This window comes from Rhododendron vialii, chromosome 6a, assembly GCF_030253575.1.
Source record: "Rhododendron vialii isolate Sample 1 chromosome 6a, ASM3025357v1".
NCBI classification, from domain to species: Eukaryota; Viridiplantae; Streptophyta; class Magnoliopsida; order Ericales; family Ericaceae; genus Rhododendron; species Rhododendron vialii.
The window spans coordinates 21,295,934-21,311,676 of NC_080562.1; the positions used below are offsets into that span (position 1 = coordinate 21,295,934).

Below are 15,743 nucleotides of genomic sequence, written 5' to 3' on the forward strand. Positions count from 1 at the left end.
AGTTCTTGTCCCCAACAGAGTTCCATTTTTTTACTCTAATATTGTTTGGCGGAAATCTCGTGCTCAGTAGCAATCGCAATTCAGTCTACCTCATATGTTTAGTTATTTAATTGGTTGGTTACTCATATGTTTAGACAGGTTTTAGTTTTTGTTTACCTTTTTCTGTTGCATTTTTTAATCATTTCCCTTGTTTCCAAACTTTTTCAAAAGATTTCAAATTCCCGTCGTTTCTTACAGGACATGTGTTCCTGCTACTCTGTTCTGTTTGATCACTTGGTGTGTATGGTGTTTCTCTTGTAAGTTCTGTGTTAGTTGTTTACTGATAGTATATACCAACTTATATTTCAAGTGAGGAATAGAAGAACCGTCAACAGGACTGGGCAGCTTACTGGCTACAAATTGATACCTGGTTCAATCTGTTTGCCATTAGCTGGTCCTGAAGCCAAGTTTTTGAGAAGGGCTGCTTTCTTGAAGCATAATCTGTGGGTTACGCAATATGCACGTGGGGAAGATTTTCTTGAAGAGTTTCCTAATCAGAACCCTCGTGTTGGTGAGGGTTTGGCTACATGGGTTAAACAAAACCGATCTCTGGAAGAAACTGACATCGTTCTCTGTTAAGTTTGTGATCTTGCAAGTGTCTGGTTCTTCATGCAATAATAATTACTGAGATGTCATGTCTTGCTTTATATTTGTTGATCCTTTGTGTACTTGGTAAAATGTTGTTTTCACTTAGGCTGTTGAAACTGTTTAATAGGGTCTTATGGGTATGGCTTAACAGAAGCTAGCCAACTGGCTTTCAGATTTGAGTAATCAATAAAATGCCCAAGACTTTCAGGATTACTTTCCTGCTTTGACTCTTGTTTATCGCAGGTACGTATTTGGAATCACCCATGTTCCTCGGTTGGAGGACTGGCCTGTTATGCCAATGGAGCGCATTGGTTTTATGCTTCAGCCTTCAGGTATGTTATTTTAGAACCAAACAAATTTCTCATTTGACAGACTGTCCTGTTATGCCACTTGTGTGTGTTTGACATTCGTTAACTTCACATTGGTGAAGTCTTGATTGGCCGGGTTTCTTTAGATGATGTTGGATTTGTGAATACATGAAAATAGCAATAGATTGAATTTCCGACGTACCAAAAAAAGAAAAAAAAGAAAAAGAAAATAGCAATAGATCACTAGACCCCACATTTTTGGTTTTTAAGATCCCACAAATAGCTAATTGCTATCCTAGCTAGCGTTTTGAAAACTGGACCATTGAGCAAACCGGAAATGAGGTTGTTTCTTTATCGGGTCAACTGGAACCCGGGCTTTAACGTAACAATTACCTCACATACATGTTAAATTATTATCGTTTTAACTTCAAGGAATTTGTGTTGCCCAGTCCGTCCTCTATGTTATTTCTCCATTCCTTTTTAGGAATGTTCAAAAGGATTAGTCCTCTTTGAAATGCAATGTACTAAATGGCGCTTGGCGGTAGTAGAGCGGAGACCCACCTCCAAGCGCGAAGCCGCCTAGGAGGTGCCAAGCAATTCGGTGGATTTTTTTATTTTTTATTTTTTTTAACAAACCATTATCCAATCAAACTATATTCCATGTATCCATAATGCAAGTTCAAACTTCAAAGTATAAATCCAAATGAAATTTAGTAGCAACTAGCAAATAAGTTGAATAAGACAATAAGTAGCAGGGCTTCGCTCACCTCCCTCGTATTATTTTATATATATATATATATATATATATATATATTTTTAGACCGCCAAAGGCCTCCAAAGACGCCGCCAAGGCTGCCAAGACTGCCAAGCCCGCCAAGGCTGCCTTGGCGGCCGCCAAACACTGCCAAACCTTCCTGGGCGCCAAATCAAACGCCAAGGGCTATTGGCGTGGCGGCAGGGTACCTCCAAGCGCCTAGGCGGCCTGGGCGGCCGTCATTTAGAACACTGAAATGTCAAGTGTTAGATTTTCAAAACTTCCCCTCATAAGTGGTTCACAAACTATTTGAAATGAGAAGTACAGGTTAGTGCTGGTATTAATGCTTTGATATTCAAATTGACGTACAAAAATTCCATGTTGCCTCAAAAAGTTGGAATTTCAGGAATTGGTGCTTTCCCACTTCTGCTCCCACATCACGATTTGTGGCTTAGGTCTCATGTGCATGTGTGTGCTTCCTGACTGGTTGCGATCAATCCTGTTGTTTGATGGTCTACATCTGTCCATGGTTGGTCTATAAACTCTAGGCCTGTCAAAACTAACGCCTGAAGTGTTGCAGGAACTGAGGAAAATTTGTTGATTTCACTTAATGGTTCACTATTTGTTAGCTCCCCCTCGCAAATTCCCATTGTGGACCTTTGATATGCAGATGCCAATAAGTGGCTGTCCTATAGCCATCACAAGCCACATTGGCTGAGCCTTCTGAATATGGTAGTGTCATCCCACTAGGAGCACTCCTTTGCTTAGCCAGCAAATCTTGATTCGTTTTGTAAAAGGTCCTTAGTAGGTGTGGGAATCATGTTGTGTGTCGCGTGTTTTTGTTGTTTCAGAATTTCCTCATTACTAACTCAACCCATTATTTGCCATGTCATTTTTTGTGTTCTTGCATAATATGACCAAGTCGTGCCATTTTTATGTCCGTGCCAAAGAATGGCCAGCCCTTACCCTCTGACTTCGTATATGGTTGGACCTGTATTAATCTGTTGCGTCAAGAAATATTCACCCCCCTAAGCCTCCAATGCCTTGGAGAAATCACTTCCCAGTCCCTGAAGTATATCTTCCTCCCTTCTGTTGAACTCACATAGTTGTGCGTATCAGATGAAGTCCTACTGTAAAGAACGCACTTCCCTGTTATTCAGATATCTTTACGGTAATGGTAATCATTGTTGATTGATTTCATTTTAATGCAACCATATTCAGCCACTGGGTAAATGCAACTACAATCAACCACAACACCGTGGGGATGTTGCCTTAAATTCAATGTAGAGACCCATAATTTAATTTCTCTACTTTTATAATTTTATATGTGATAGAGCTTTAATTGTGGAAAGTGTTTTGGGGTTAAATTGAAACTTCATGTGAGTTGTGGGAATTGGTGAAGTGTGTGAGTGTTTGATTGTGGTGTGGTGCTAGTTGCCCTATGTATATCTCAAACGTATGGACCAGAAAAAAATCATTTTTTTCTTCCCATTTTTTTTCCTTTTAGTTCTCCTGGTCTCTCTCGCTCACTCTCCCTCACAGCTCTCTCGCTCTCCCGCGCAATACGCTTTAAACCCACACAAATCCACCATCGTTATACACGATCTAGACCATGGAAATCGTTGGCTTGAGCTTGGAGGAGGTGTATTTCGGTGGAAATCAAGTTTGGAAGCTTAGGGTTTGATTAAACTTTAGGGTTTTGCTCAAAACCTTCAAGGTAGGGATATCTCTCTCTCTTGCTGTGTGTTTATGTGTTGGTGTAAATCTTTGGGTTTGATCTTCCATAGTCGTATTGGTAAAAACAAAAAAAAAAAAAACTATGTGAAGCTGTGAAATCGCGTGCTGAAAATCCTCTAGGTATCAATATCCACAAGGGTTGGTTTCGATACCCGTTTGCTCACTAGATCGTATCTGCATCGGTATAGGGGGGATCGATACCACTGCCTTTAGGGAAAAAAAAATTGAAGTTGTGTGGTACAGATTAAAATGTCACGGTTCGAAAGTATGGTATCGTTTATACATTAATAATATGGAATTTGGGCCCTTGAACCCCTACTTGATATATGTACAGTGGGCACAATGTTGCTATGGTTGATAAGTTAAATGGTAATATGAGATTGTGAGTTATGAACAAATGGTTCTCTAAGGATTGGACATTTTGAAGCACATTTTCTGTTATTCTGCTAGGTATGCGTTAAAGTGATGATGGGTAATGTTGGCACCTAGATAGAAATAAATAAGGAACCTAACAGGAAATTATGGCGCGATTTCACTCAAAGGTTGTGTTGGGTATATTTAGCGTATTGGGTGTTGGATAGTGATGTGATTAAAATGAAAATGCGATTAGAAAGGGATACTACGACGGATATGCTAGGTGTTAACTTGATACTTAAAGGTTACATGTGGGTACGTGTGTAAGTTCCTTGATACCGTAAATTGTTGATTTGTTTTTATCGGATAGTCAGACGTTTTTACATGAGATTTGATACTTGGACACTTTAGGATGCTTACGACATGGCAAATAGAAATTTGGAAACAAACTCGTAAGAAACGAGAACACATGAATGATATGGTTAGTTGTCTTTAAACATCTAAGTGTGAGAAGCTAATACAAAGCTTACTGAAAGTCATACCATCGGATTTATTGTCGTCGCTCTAGATGTTGACGGCCAACGACTTATAAAAAAAAAAAGAAAAAGAAAAAAGAAGAATTGTGAGACTATCTGGGTTTGGCGTCTTGTTTGCATTTAGAATAAGGAGAAAGATGGAAAGCCGGGGTGATTCAGAGGGTGATGGTGGACTGAACGAACTATGTATTGATGAGAACAAATGGAGGATTCACTACGTGAAAGATTTGGAATTTTGTGTCTTTCTTATTATAACTAAGAATGTGAGATTATCTATATGCTTATATGGTCCATAGGTTGGTATTGTGGGTGTGTTTGTTATGTATTGAGATTAGAGAAAAGTTTGATGATATTGTTTGATAAATGAGAATTAGTGACACGATACAGATGGTTCATAATCGTAATTGTTCAGTTTTAGGGTAATCATAATAGGGAGAAAACCCATTAGGGTTAATTTCATTCAACGTAGAAAATATATATACAAGCTGTATAATAATTGCACTACGGTCCTAGATACTTAAACTAATTACATGATAAGACATATAATTACACTAGATACAAATAGATCCATCATCTAACACTCCCCCTCAAGTTGGTGCGAAGATATCAATCAAGCCTAACTTGAACACAATAGGATGAAAACTCTTGCTACCCAGCCCTTTTGTGAATATATCAGCTAACTGATCTTCAGATCTCACAAACGGCATACATATCAAACCCTCGTTCAATTTTTCCTTGATGAAGTGTCGATCAATCTCTATGTGCTTCGTTCTGTCATGCTGAACGGGATTATGAGCAATGTTAATGGCAGCTTTATTGTCGCAGTAAAGTTTCATCGGAACACTATCAGCAAACCCCAAATCAAGTAACAAAGTTTGGAGCCACAAGAGCTCACAAACACCATTAGCCATAGCTCTATATTCAGCTTCTGCGCTAGACCTAGCGACTACCGATTGCTTCTTACTTCGCCAGGTAATCAGATTACCCCCAAGGAAAGTGCAATAGCCAGAAGTAGAGCGCCTATCATCCACAGAACCAGCCCAGTCAGCATCAGTGAATGCCTCCAATCGCAAATGGCCATGATTAGAGAACAAAATTCCTTTTCCTGGAGCTGATTTTAGATACCTCAAAATACGATAAACTGCATCTAGATGTGAAGTACGAGGATCATTCATAAACTGACTAACAACACCTACTGCATAAGTAATATCTGGTCGAGTGTGGGCCAAGTATATTAGTCGACCCACAAGTCGCTGATACCTCTCTTTATCAGTACGCTCCCCCACATCTCCACTAAGATGATGATTCGCCTCAATAGGAGAATCTGCAGGTCTACAGCCCAACATGCCTGTCTCTTCCAAAAAATCAAGTATATACTTGCGTTGGGAAATAAAGATACCTCTATCAAACCTCGCTACTTCCATTCCAAGGAAGTATCTCAATGATCCCAAGTCCTTAATCTCGAACTCTTGAGCTAGACGAGACTTAAGGTTATGAATCTCACTCACATCGTTGCCTGTCATTATTATGTCATCAACATAAACAATAAGGACAGCAATCTTACCATTACTTCGCCGGATAAACATCGTATGATCTGCATGGCTCTGCTTGTAACCAAAACTCAGCATAGCCTTAGAAAACCTGCCAAACCAGGCTCTAGGTGACTGCTTCAGCCCATAAAGTGCCTTCTTTAATCTACACACCTTTCCTTCACTTGCAAGAGAAGAGAAACTTGGTGGAATATCCATATAAACTTCCTCCTCTAAATCACCATGGAGAAATGCATTTTTCACATCAAACTGTTGAAGAGGCAAATTCAAGTGGGCAGCACACGAGAGAAGAGTTCGCACAGAATTCATCTTCGCTACCGGAGCAAACGTCTCCTCATAGTCAATACCATAAGTTTGAGTAAAACCTCTGGCAACAAGCCTTGCTTTGTATCTCTCAACTGTACCATCAGCCTTTTGCTTAATAGTGAACACCCACTTGCAGCCCACTGGTTTCTTCCCTCCTGGAAGTGACACTAGATCCCAGGTGCCATTCTTTTTCAAAGCCGTCATCTCTTCTACCATAGCTCCTTTCCACTTAGGTATCTTGAATGCATCCTGCCAATTTTGTGGAATAAATATAGAAGAAAGAGAAGAGACAAATGCATGGTACGAAGGAGACAAACAGTCATAAGAAACAAACTGTGAAATAGGATGTTGAGTACAAGATCTAACACCTTTTCGAATAGCAATAGGAAGATTGTCAAGATCCATAGGAGGAGGTTCAATAAGAGAAGAATCATTACCAGAAGAGTCAGCTGAGGAATTTGGAACTGGATTGGGTGATTGTGATTGACAAAGTGGTAACGTACATGAAGACTTTCCATTTTTCCGTCTAGCATACCTCTGTAAGCCAGCTCCCTGCAGTCGTTGTCGTGCAGGTAGTTGTTCCTCAATGTCACCACCAATATCATGTGTTTCCCTTTCAACAAATACTGGTTCCTCTCCAGTGTTTTCCTTCTCCCCTTCACTATGATCATAGAAAAATTTCTCCCACTCACTATGATTATAAAAGGTAAACATCTCTTCCTCCTGTTGATGCTCCCCCTGAAGAGATGGTTTAGAGGGAGAATAAAAAACCTCTGTTTCCCAAAAGGTAACATCCATAGAGACAAACATCTTTCTTGAATAAGGATCGTAACACTTATAGCCTTTTTGGGTAGGAGAGTACCCAACAAAAATACACTTATGGGCTTTATGTCCTAGCTTGCCCCCAGAAAGTTTTGGGGCATGAACAAAACACACACAACCAAACACCCTAGGTGGAAGAGTCGTAACTCGACAACTGCTTGGCAGGCACTCAATAGGTGTTTTAAAATTAAGGACACTTGATGGCATACGGTTGATAAGATATGTAGCAGTTAAAATAGCTTCTCCCCATAAATATTTGGAAACATTCATAGTGAACAAAAGAGATCGAGCGACCTCAGTAAGATGACGATTTTTACGCTCAGCGACTCCATTTTGTTGCGGAGTGTCAACGCAAGTCGTCTGAAAAATAATACTATTATCATCTAGATATGTCCGAAAAATCTTATCAATATACTCAATCCCATTATCACTCCGAAGAATTTTAATATGTGTATCAAATTGAGTGCACACCATCTTATGAAAAGATTTGAAGCAGGGAAATACTTCATTTTTTGACTGGAGTAAGTACACCCATGTGGCACGAGAATAACAATCAATAAAAGTAACAAACCATCGATAGCCCTTTAAAGAAGTAACAGGAGAAGGACCCCAAACATCAGAATGGATAACCATAAATGGAGAATCACTTCGTTTATTAATAGGTGCATAAAAAGAGCGTTTATGTTTTCCAAACTCACAGGCTTCACAAAAAAACTGATCCCTAGGACAATGTTTAACTAAAGTAGGAAAAAGTTTCTCTAATATCCCAAAAGAGGGATGACCCAATCTACGGTGCCACCGATGTAACAAAGAAAGAGTGGAACTCATATCTGCCCATAAAGCTTGTCCACATGATAAAGATGGCTGAGATGGATGAGGTGCATGCTCCAGATAATAGATACCACCATGTGCTTTACCACTGCCAATCACCTTCCCCGTTTCCAGTTCCTGAAAGATACAGTGAGTAGGAAAAAATGTCACAGAACAGTTTGCAGAATGTGTAAAACTACTAACTGAAAGAAAGTTAGTGGCAAAGTTTGGAATATGGAGGACTGAAGAGAGAGAGATAGAGGGAGAATAGCGAACGGAACCTTTCCCTGAAATAGCAGAGAACGATCCATCGGCAATTCGAACCTTATCCTTACCAGAACAAGTGGAATAAGAATCAAAAACAGAGGAACAACCTGTCATATGATCTGAAGCACCAGAATCGATAATCCAAGGAATACCAGAGGAGGCAGTAAATGCACTAGCTGGAATACCTGAATGAGCAAAATAGGATGCAGTAGGAGCTGCTGTGGAAGTAGGAGCTATAGTAGAGGAAGAATCAGCCTGAGCCATAAGACGCCTGAGAGCTTGCATCTCCCTCTGAGAGAAACCGCCAACAGAATCAGAAGGTGACTGAACTCCTGTATTGAACCCAGAATCAGACAAGGTAGCAAACTCTGAAACATGTGCCTGAGCCTGAGAACGCCCGGGACCACGACCTCGACCTTCACGTCCACTGCCTCGCCCACGAGAAGGACGACCATGTAACTTCCAACAGAAATCCTTGGTATGTCCAGTGTTGTGGCAATAATCACACTGGAGTGACATACGGTCTATGATCCCACTGGTAGTACCAGACTGAGACTTTCCACTGCCAGACCTAAACTGTCCCTGCGGAATAGCAACCAATGCAGAACGATCAGAAGTAGGAGCTTGTAACATAGCACCCCTTCTGCTCTCCTCCTGTTGAACAATGGCATAGGCCTCGCCCAAAGATGGAAACGGAACACGACCCAACACCTGCACTCTAATTGGATCATACTCCACATCAAGACCAGCAAGAAAGTCATACACACGCTCTTTCTCTATTCTTTTTAACCAAGCACCAGCATCAACGGAACAGACTGCTTGAAACCCCTGATAATAATCAAATTCTTGCCAGGCCCCACTAAGATCAGCAAAGTAAACAGCAACAGATCGATTGTGTTGATCCATAGTACGAAGTCGCTTTCGCAACTCAAAACACTGAGCATCATTGCCCTGCTGAGAATAAGTCTGTGTGGCAATAGTCCAAATCTGATATGGAGTGTTAAGAAGCAAGAAAGGACTACGAATATCAGCCTTCATAGAATTAAACAACCAAGTCATGGCTAAAGATCGACGAGACTTAAACGTCTTGAGTTCAACATCAGTAGTAGGCTCAGTAACAGGGCCTTCAATGAACTCAGACATCCTTTTAGCTTCAATGGCTAATGTAAAAGTACGAGACCAAAGTAAATAATTTGTGCCATCCAGTTTGATGGGACAAATATCTAGTGGAGAGTTATCCAGAGTCCCTACACGACTCAACTCATCCTTGCCACTAGCGGAAGCCTGTTTTTTCTCTTCTGACATCTTGAAAGCAGAACAATAATGCCAAATAAACAATAAACAATGTTCCCAGCAACTTTAGAACTCCAAAAAATAATAAATAAAGGTTCCAAAAACCCTAAAACCTCAAAAAAAATCAACTGAATACCTTCGGATCTGACTGAAGCAGTGTTGAAAAAGAAAAAAAATAGATTTGATCGGCGAGAACAGATCTGATCGACGGTGACGGCAAACCCTGACTGATCGAAGAACTGTTCACGCGATCACTGTTCACAATCACTGTTCACAATCACTGTTCACGCGATCACTGTTCACGATCACTGTTCACGCGATCACTGTTCACGATCACTATTCACGCCACTGTTCACGCGGCACTGTTCACGCAGCGACGAGAAGAACGTCGTAGGTCGCCAGGTTCTATCGCTTTGATACCATGTTCAGTTTTAGGGTAATCATAATAGGGAGAAAACCCATTAGGGTTAATTTCATTCAACGTAGAAAATATATATACAAGCTGTATAATAATTGCACTACGGTCCTAGATACTTAAACTAATTACATGATAAGACATATAATTACACTAGATACAAATAGATCCATCATCTAACAGTAATGCTATGTGTTAATACTTAATCCAAGTTGTGGAGCATCGTGACATGTTAATGAGGATGACATGGATTTATTAACCGGTATACGTGATAACATTGTGGATTGTTGAATGAAAAATTGGAAGGTGAATAATGGAATGACATAATGAATGAACGGATCCACCCATCGGTGTGATGCCGCCAGGGGACGCTCGGGGTCCCAAATACCTGGAGAACGTACTCGAATTACGTGACATACTTGAGTATGAAATGCAAGACACTGTGTAGATGAATGAGAACTTGGGGATGAATTTCGTATACGAATAAGGATTAATGAATGATGATATTGTGAAACTGAGAACCGTGAACTTGAGTCGGTATATTGGATCGTTTGAAATGTCTGTACATGCCTACGCTTCCTTCTTATAGACTTACCAATGTTGTGGTACGTTATTTTGATATCAGCTTAGTAATCAGTTTGGCATGAAGACACGTTGACACGTGGCATTAGCTTAAAAATTGTGACAAAAGGGGATACGGGGAAGGATACGATAGACTTCACTTGAATTTGGGAAAAGAATAAACTAGACAGGTGAGCTCTTGAATGTCACATTGAGGTTTTGTTCTATGTGTCCTCGATCGTAATTCGGTTTTCCTCCTTGTGCATAGTGTGTAGACTCAGATGTTGGTTTGGTTAGAAGAGTGGGATAAGAGAGAGGAATTGGTTGATTTAAGAATCTGGATAGTTCCTAAGCTACAAAAAAAAAAAATGTAGTATCCAGCATTGAGTTTGGTGGTGATAAGCTGAGATTTTAAGCAATAGTGTTTGTGTAAGCGTGTCGGGGTGAAAGTGTTGGCAAGTGTATGATGTCCAGAGGGAAAAATATAAAAAAATACATAGTATGTCAATCCTTTTTCAAACATCATTACCCTATTGAAATATTTTTTTAACACTCGTCATCACTTATGCACATAGTATTAGTAGAGATTTTTCTATTAGGTTAGTGTAGTTCAACCCTTCATTTTCAGGTATGGACAAGAGGCAATAGCCAGGAGTGCTTGGTACATGTTCAGACACTCTTTTGAAAGCTAGGTTGTGGGAGTTGTTTTATCATCTTTGTAAAATTCTTTTTGAAAGGTGTAGTTATAACGAATTTCTTTGACATTGGAAAATTGTATAATACTAAATTCTTTTTTTATTATTTCGCATTTACGTTGCATTGGAACGTGGTGCCAAATGGTAAGCTTTTGGAGCTTATGGTATTGGGAATAGTTTGTTGGTGAAATGCGCATGAGAAATCCTTGGTGGATATTGTGAAGGATATTGGGGGTCGCTATTCGCAGCCCACAATTTTCTCCATATAGCTCGTTAAAATTTTCCAACTAATTGTAGCATGACCCCCAATGCAAAAGGACCTAATTGCCCTTATAACGTTCTGCACACAACCCACCATCATCTTCTTCCTCCCTTCCACCCTTTACGTTCAAAAACCAGTCGGCTCTTCCACTGTTCATCTCTCTCGGCTCCTCCCTCTCACTCTTCATCTCTCAAGCTTCTCCCTTGTTCATCTCAATCTCGATGGGGAAGCAAGGGTTAGGTGTTGTTTCAATGGAAGGTTCCTATCCTTCCATTGGAAATGAAAAAATTGACCCACTTCTAGGTTTTGATTTTGAAATGAAAATGGAATCAAATCCTATCAGTAATAGTACGATGGTTGAGGAGAAAGGTGTTGTGACAGACATTGTACCTTGGGAGCTGAACTCAGGTCCAGAGGTAAGTTTCCCCGATCAAGCACAAGATTTTCGACCCATAATTTTGGATTTTTAGGTTCGAAAAAATGTATTTTTTTCGACATTTGCATACTGAAAACATGCAAGTAATTCGGTTTAATTCGGTTTTTGCTTACTGAAAAACTTTAACAAATTTCGACAATTAATTGCTGTAATTCTTCATCAAGCTCTCTATTGGATTCTCTTAGAAATTTGACATTTTCATACCGAAAATGTGCAAGTAATTCGGTTTTTGGTTACCGAAAAACATAAGAAATTTCAACAATTATACCGTAAGTCTTCATCAAGCTCTCTGTATTGAATTCGACATCTAAACACCGAAATATGTATACTTATTCGGTATAGAAATGTCGATATATGGCAATATTATCGACATTTAGATACCAAAAGTTGGTCATCGTCGTCTAAGTTCTTCTTTCCAATTGTTAGACTTTTTTGGGTTTTGATTTTCGATTTTGAACTGATTAGGTGGGTGTGGGTTTCGTTTTGAATCTCACATGCTCACAAACAAAAATGGTTTCACAACCATCTTAAACCTATTATTGGCAAAAAAAAAATGAAAATGTTGTCGCGGTGGTGGTTCAGTGGTGGTGAGTGTACAGAGAGAGAGAGAGAGAGAGAGAGAGAGTGAGTGATGGTGGTTATGGAGGACTGGTGGTGGTGGTGGAAAGGATTTAAGAGGATGGGTATTGTGGGAAGTTTTGGGGAATTTATTGGGTTGTGTGGAGTGAATTGTTCTAAAAAAATTTAATGGGTTATATGAAGAAAGTGGGCCATGTGGAGTAAATTGTGGGTTGCGAACAGTGGCCCCCTTATTTGGAGTATTTTGGTTATTGGAAGCTATTTTAATTATGTTTAAAATCGAGGTCGTGTGGATATTGTGAAAGATATTTCGAGTATTTTGGTTATCGGAAGCTATTATTAATTATGTTTAAAAATCGAGGTCGTGACATACAACCCCATTGTGAGCGATATATTCTATAAATACCAATTGAGAGATGTGTGTACTTTACCATTGGTTTTCTTAAATTTCTGTGTTTTGTTGGTCTTCCCTGTCGGGTAAGTGATGTTGAATGCGATTCTAAATTTAGTTGTTATTGCCAAAGGTGTTTCCTGTTTGGATCTAAATCTTTTCTATTGACGTGTAACTTTATGAAATTTGATTCGCATTTGATGGGTGCCTGAGCATACTCTTAAGAAGGATTTGGCTGTTCAAAAAGTGTTGGCCTTATTCCCGAAGTAATGAAATTCTTTTGAAGTGTTGTCATTATCTTTTGAAGTGTTGGTATTGTAAGCATGGCCTGTGCAATATGACTTCTATATACTGTTCAATCTGAGGAGGTGGAAGAACCGCTTGAGGAAGAGGAATTGGAGGATGGCATTCAATCTGTTGACAGTCTTTCAAGGTATTATACTCACCTTGTTTTTTAAAAGTTAGACTTCATTTTGGTTGGTATGCCTCGTTAAATTTTGGAGGATTAGTGATGATGGGGTAGTCATAGATATAGTTATGCTTGGAACTTCAATGCTTTGTTTAGGTGTTGTGATCATTATTGGAAATGTTCTACTAACAAAGAATTGTACGGATACACAATATAATCTCTCTTCGACAATTTAGGATTCTGCAACTGCCTTTTTTTTTTTTAGCTAAGCGAAATAATTCCCTTGAACTTTTATCGATATTTTGGCCTTTCCGGTCATTGGCATCCACTTTTGGATATTTTTGCCTGTGGTTGGTTTTGCATAATAGGAGGCAAGGAGAATTACTTCCACAGCAACAAGTGTGGTAATCAGGGCTGGCCCCGGGGTAAGCCCCACAAGTCCTCGGTCTTGGGCAACCCACGGGACTAGGACAAGCAAATTTTTTTTTTTTAAGTTAGATTATAAATTTAAAAAGTTTCTCATAGAATCACAACCCTTGGCTTGGTCTAGTGGTCGCCTGCGTTGACAAAGCACCAGTGCTGCCCTTGTCCGATTCCCAGGCACCCTCGTTCTCCTGTTTCTTTATTTTTCTCCATTATTTTGTTCTATGCTTTTTGGTTTGCCTCCAATCCACAATTCTGATTCTATTGCTTTTTTTTTTCTCCCAACAATAATCTATAAGTGGTATGTTCTTACATTTGATTAGAAAAAAAGTCAGTTAAAAATAAAAAATAAATCGAGCAGATAACACAGTTTTTATTTTTTATCTTCAAACTACTATTTTGCAAGAGAGATTAAAGAGAATAACTCTGGGCATCGGAGAGAAAAACATAGGAGTAACCCTATCTCTCTCTCCCTCTCTCTCAACCCTAGCCACCACAACTCCTTGATCTTCTCCCTTCCCCTCCCCCCGTGGGTTCCATACCCGTTTGCGGCAGCGGGAGGGGGAGGTCATGGTACTACCGACTCCCTTTCTTTGGTTTTGTTTTTTCCTTCTGTCTTTCCAGATCTATGACTTGTCGTTTGATCTGTGAGAGTTTTGTCTCTCGTTCTACGAGAGTTTTGTATCTCGTTCAACGAGAATTATTAGTTTCGTCTTTGGACAAATTTTGTCTATAGATCGGGTTCTCTCAATCGAGGTTGCTTCACAATGATATATGTGTTTCAGCATTTTATCTCTACACGATGTCTTTGGCGAGGCAACCCGTAGTGGCTTGGCAGATCTGTAGTTCTTAGGAGTTCATGGGTGCGTTCAATACTTCGGTGGAGTGCATCTGATCGTCTAGGTATTTGATATCTTTTGTCCTTAACTTTGCACTTTTTTCTCGTTTGAGACTCTTAATTAGAATTTAGTCAGTTTAAAAGTTGCGCTATTGCGTCAGGCCTTGTCTAGGTTAGGATGAAAGACATTGATTGCCTTGTGATTTACGGAGTACTTATTTTGTATTTGTTAGATGATCAATTTGGCTTTGTCCAAGTTCTATGTAATGATCTCCGTTTGTTTTGTAAGTGCCGCTGGGCGTTTATCAATACAATCTTCTCACTTTTGAACACAAAAAAAAAAGAGAGACTATGATCTTAATTGAAAATGAGGTGCAATTACACTAAGAGTATTTTTGGGCTTTTGGGGTTTTTTAACTTCTATTGTTTTTTTAAAAAAGGACATTCTCCTCACATATATCAACTAAAAAGTCCAAAACAACAAAAATTAGCAGAACAGGCCCGAGTTCTTAGATAAGTAAAGTACGATGACTCAATTGAGAAAATTGCTTCAAAAAAATGGTAGGACAAGTTGTTTTCTTTAAATCGGATCGTGCTAATCATAAAGCACTATAAACGGGGTTTACATTTAGATGTTAAAGTACATAAACACCTCCTCAACTATCACTTTTTCTCACGAAGACCCTCTCACATTTAAAAGCGCCCATAAAGAACCCCTCAACTAATCTCCATTATCCAAGTGACACCCTTCCATCTTTAAACCGTTTGTGATGAACTCCCTCATCCATAAATCGGATAAAAATACTCTTTGTTGCATTACATACATACACCCCCTCTAACCATTCTCTTTCTTCCCTCTACAAACAGCTTCCAATCAAAATCCAAAATCAGCAAACAGATCTGAAACTTTGGCTCATATATATAGGGGCCGATTCCACCCACACAATTTAAAAAAAAAAAACTTCATCTCAACTATTAAAATCAATGGTTGGATTAAAACTTAAAAGGATTGTATTCTCCTCTCCCCTCTCAATCACAGGTAATCTCTCCCTCTCCATTTAAGTTATATACCGAAGGTTCTCTTTAAAATGATTGATGTAAGGAAAAAAGAAATTGTATAAAATGAAAAAAATGATTAGAATAACGACTGATAGAATAAAGGTATAGTATAAATGTTTGAGGGTCTCCGTGGAACAAAGTGATAGTTGAGGGGGTGTTTATGTACTTTTGCCTTATAAAAAAGGGTATCTTAGTAATTTCCTCCATTCCGTTAGCAGAGTTAGCATTTTTTTCGTTTTCAGTAGTTGAGGGGGTCTGTATGGACGCTTTTAAATGTGAGGGGGTCTACATGGAAAAAAGTGATAGTTGAG

The 15,743-nt window shown here is 39.3% G+C and overlaps 1 protein-coding gene across 2 annotated transcripts in view; it reads left to right on the forward strand.

Moving 5' to 3' along the window:
* Positions 1 to 2,092: 2,092 nt before the first annotated feature.
* LOC131328778 (ABC transporter G family member 25) overlaps positions 2,093 to 15,743 on the forward strand; it is a 62,538-nt gene continuing 48,887 nt past the window's right edge. Inside the window, exons 1-2 of one of the 2 annotated variants that reach the window (XR_009200504.1) lie at positions 2,093 to 3,406; positions 13,072 to 13,136. The gene's annotated coding sequence lies outside the window, so the exon portion shown is untranslated. Of the gene's footprint in view, positions 3,407 to 12,362; positions 13,137 to 15,743 lie in introns of those variants that run through there. The other variant, XM_058361675.1, reaches the window with a different exon arrangement.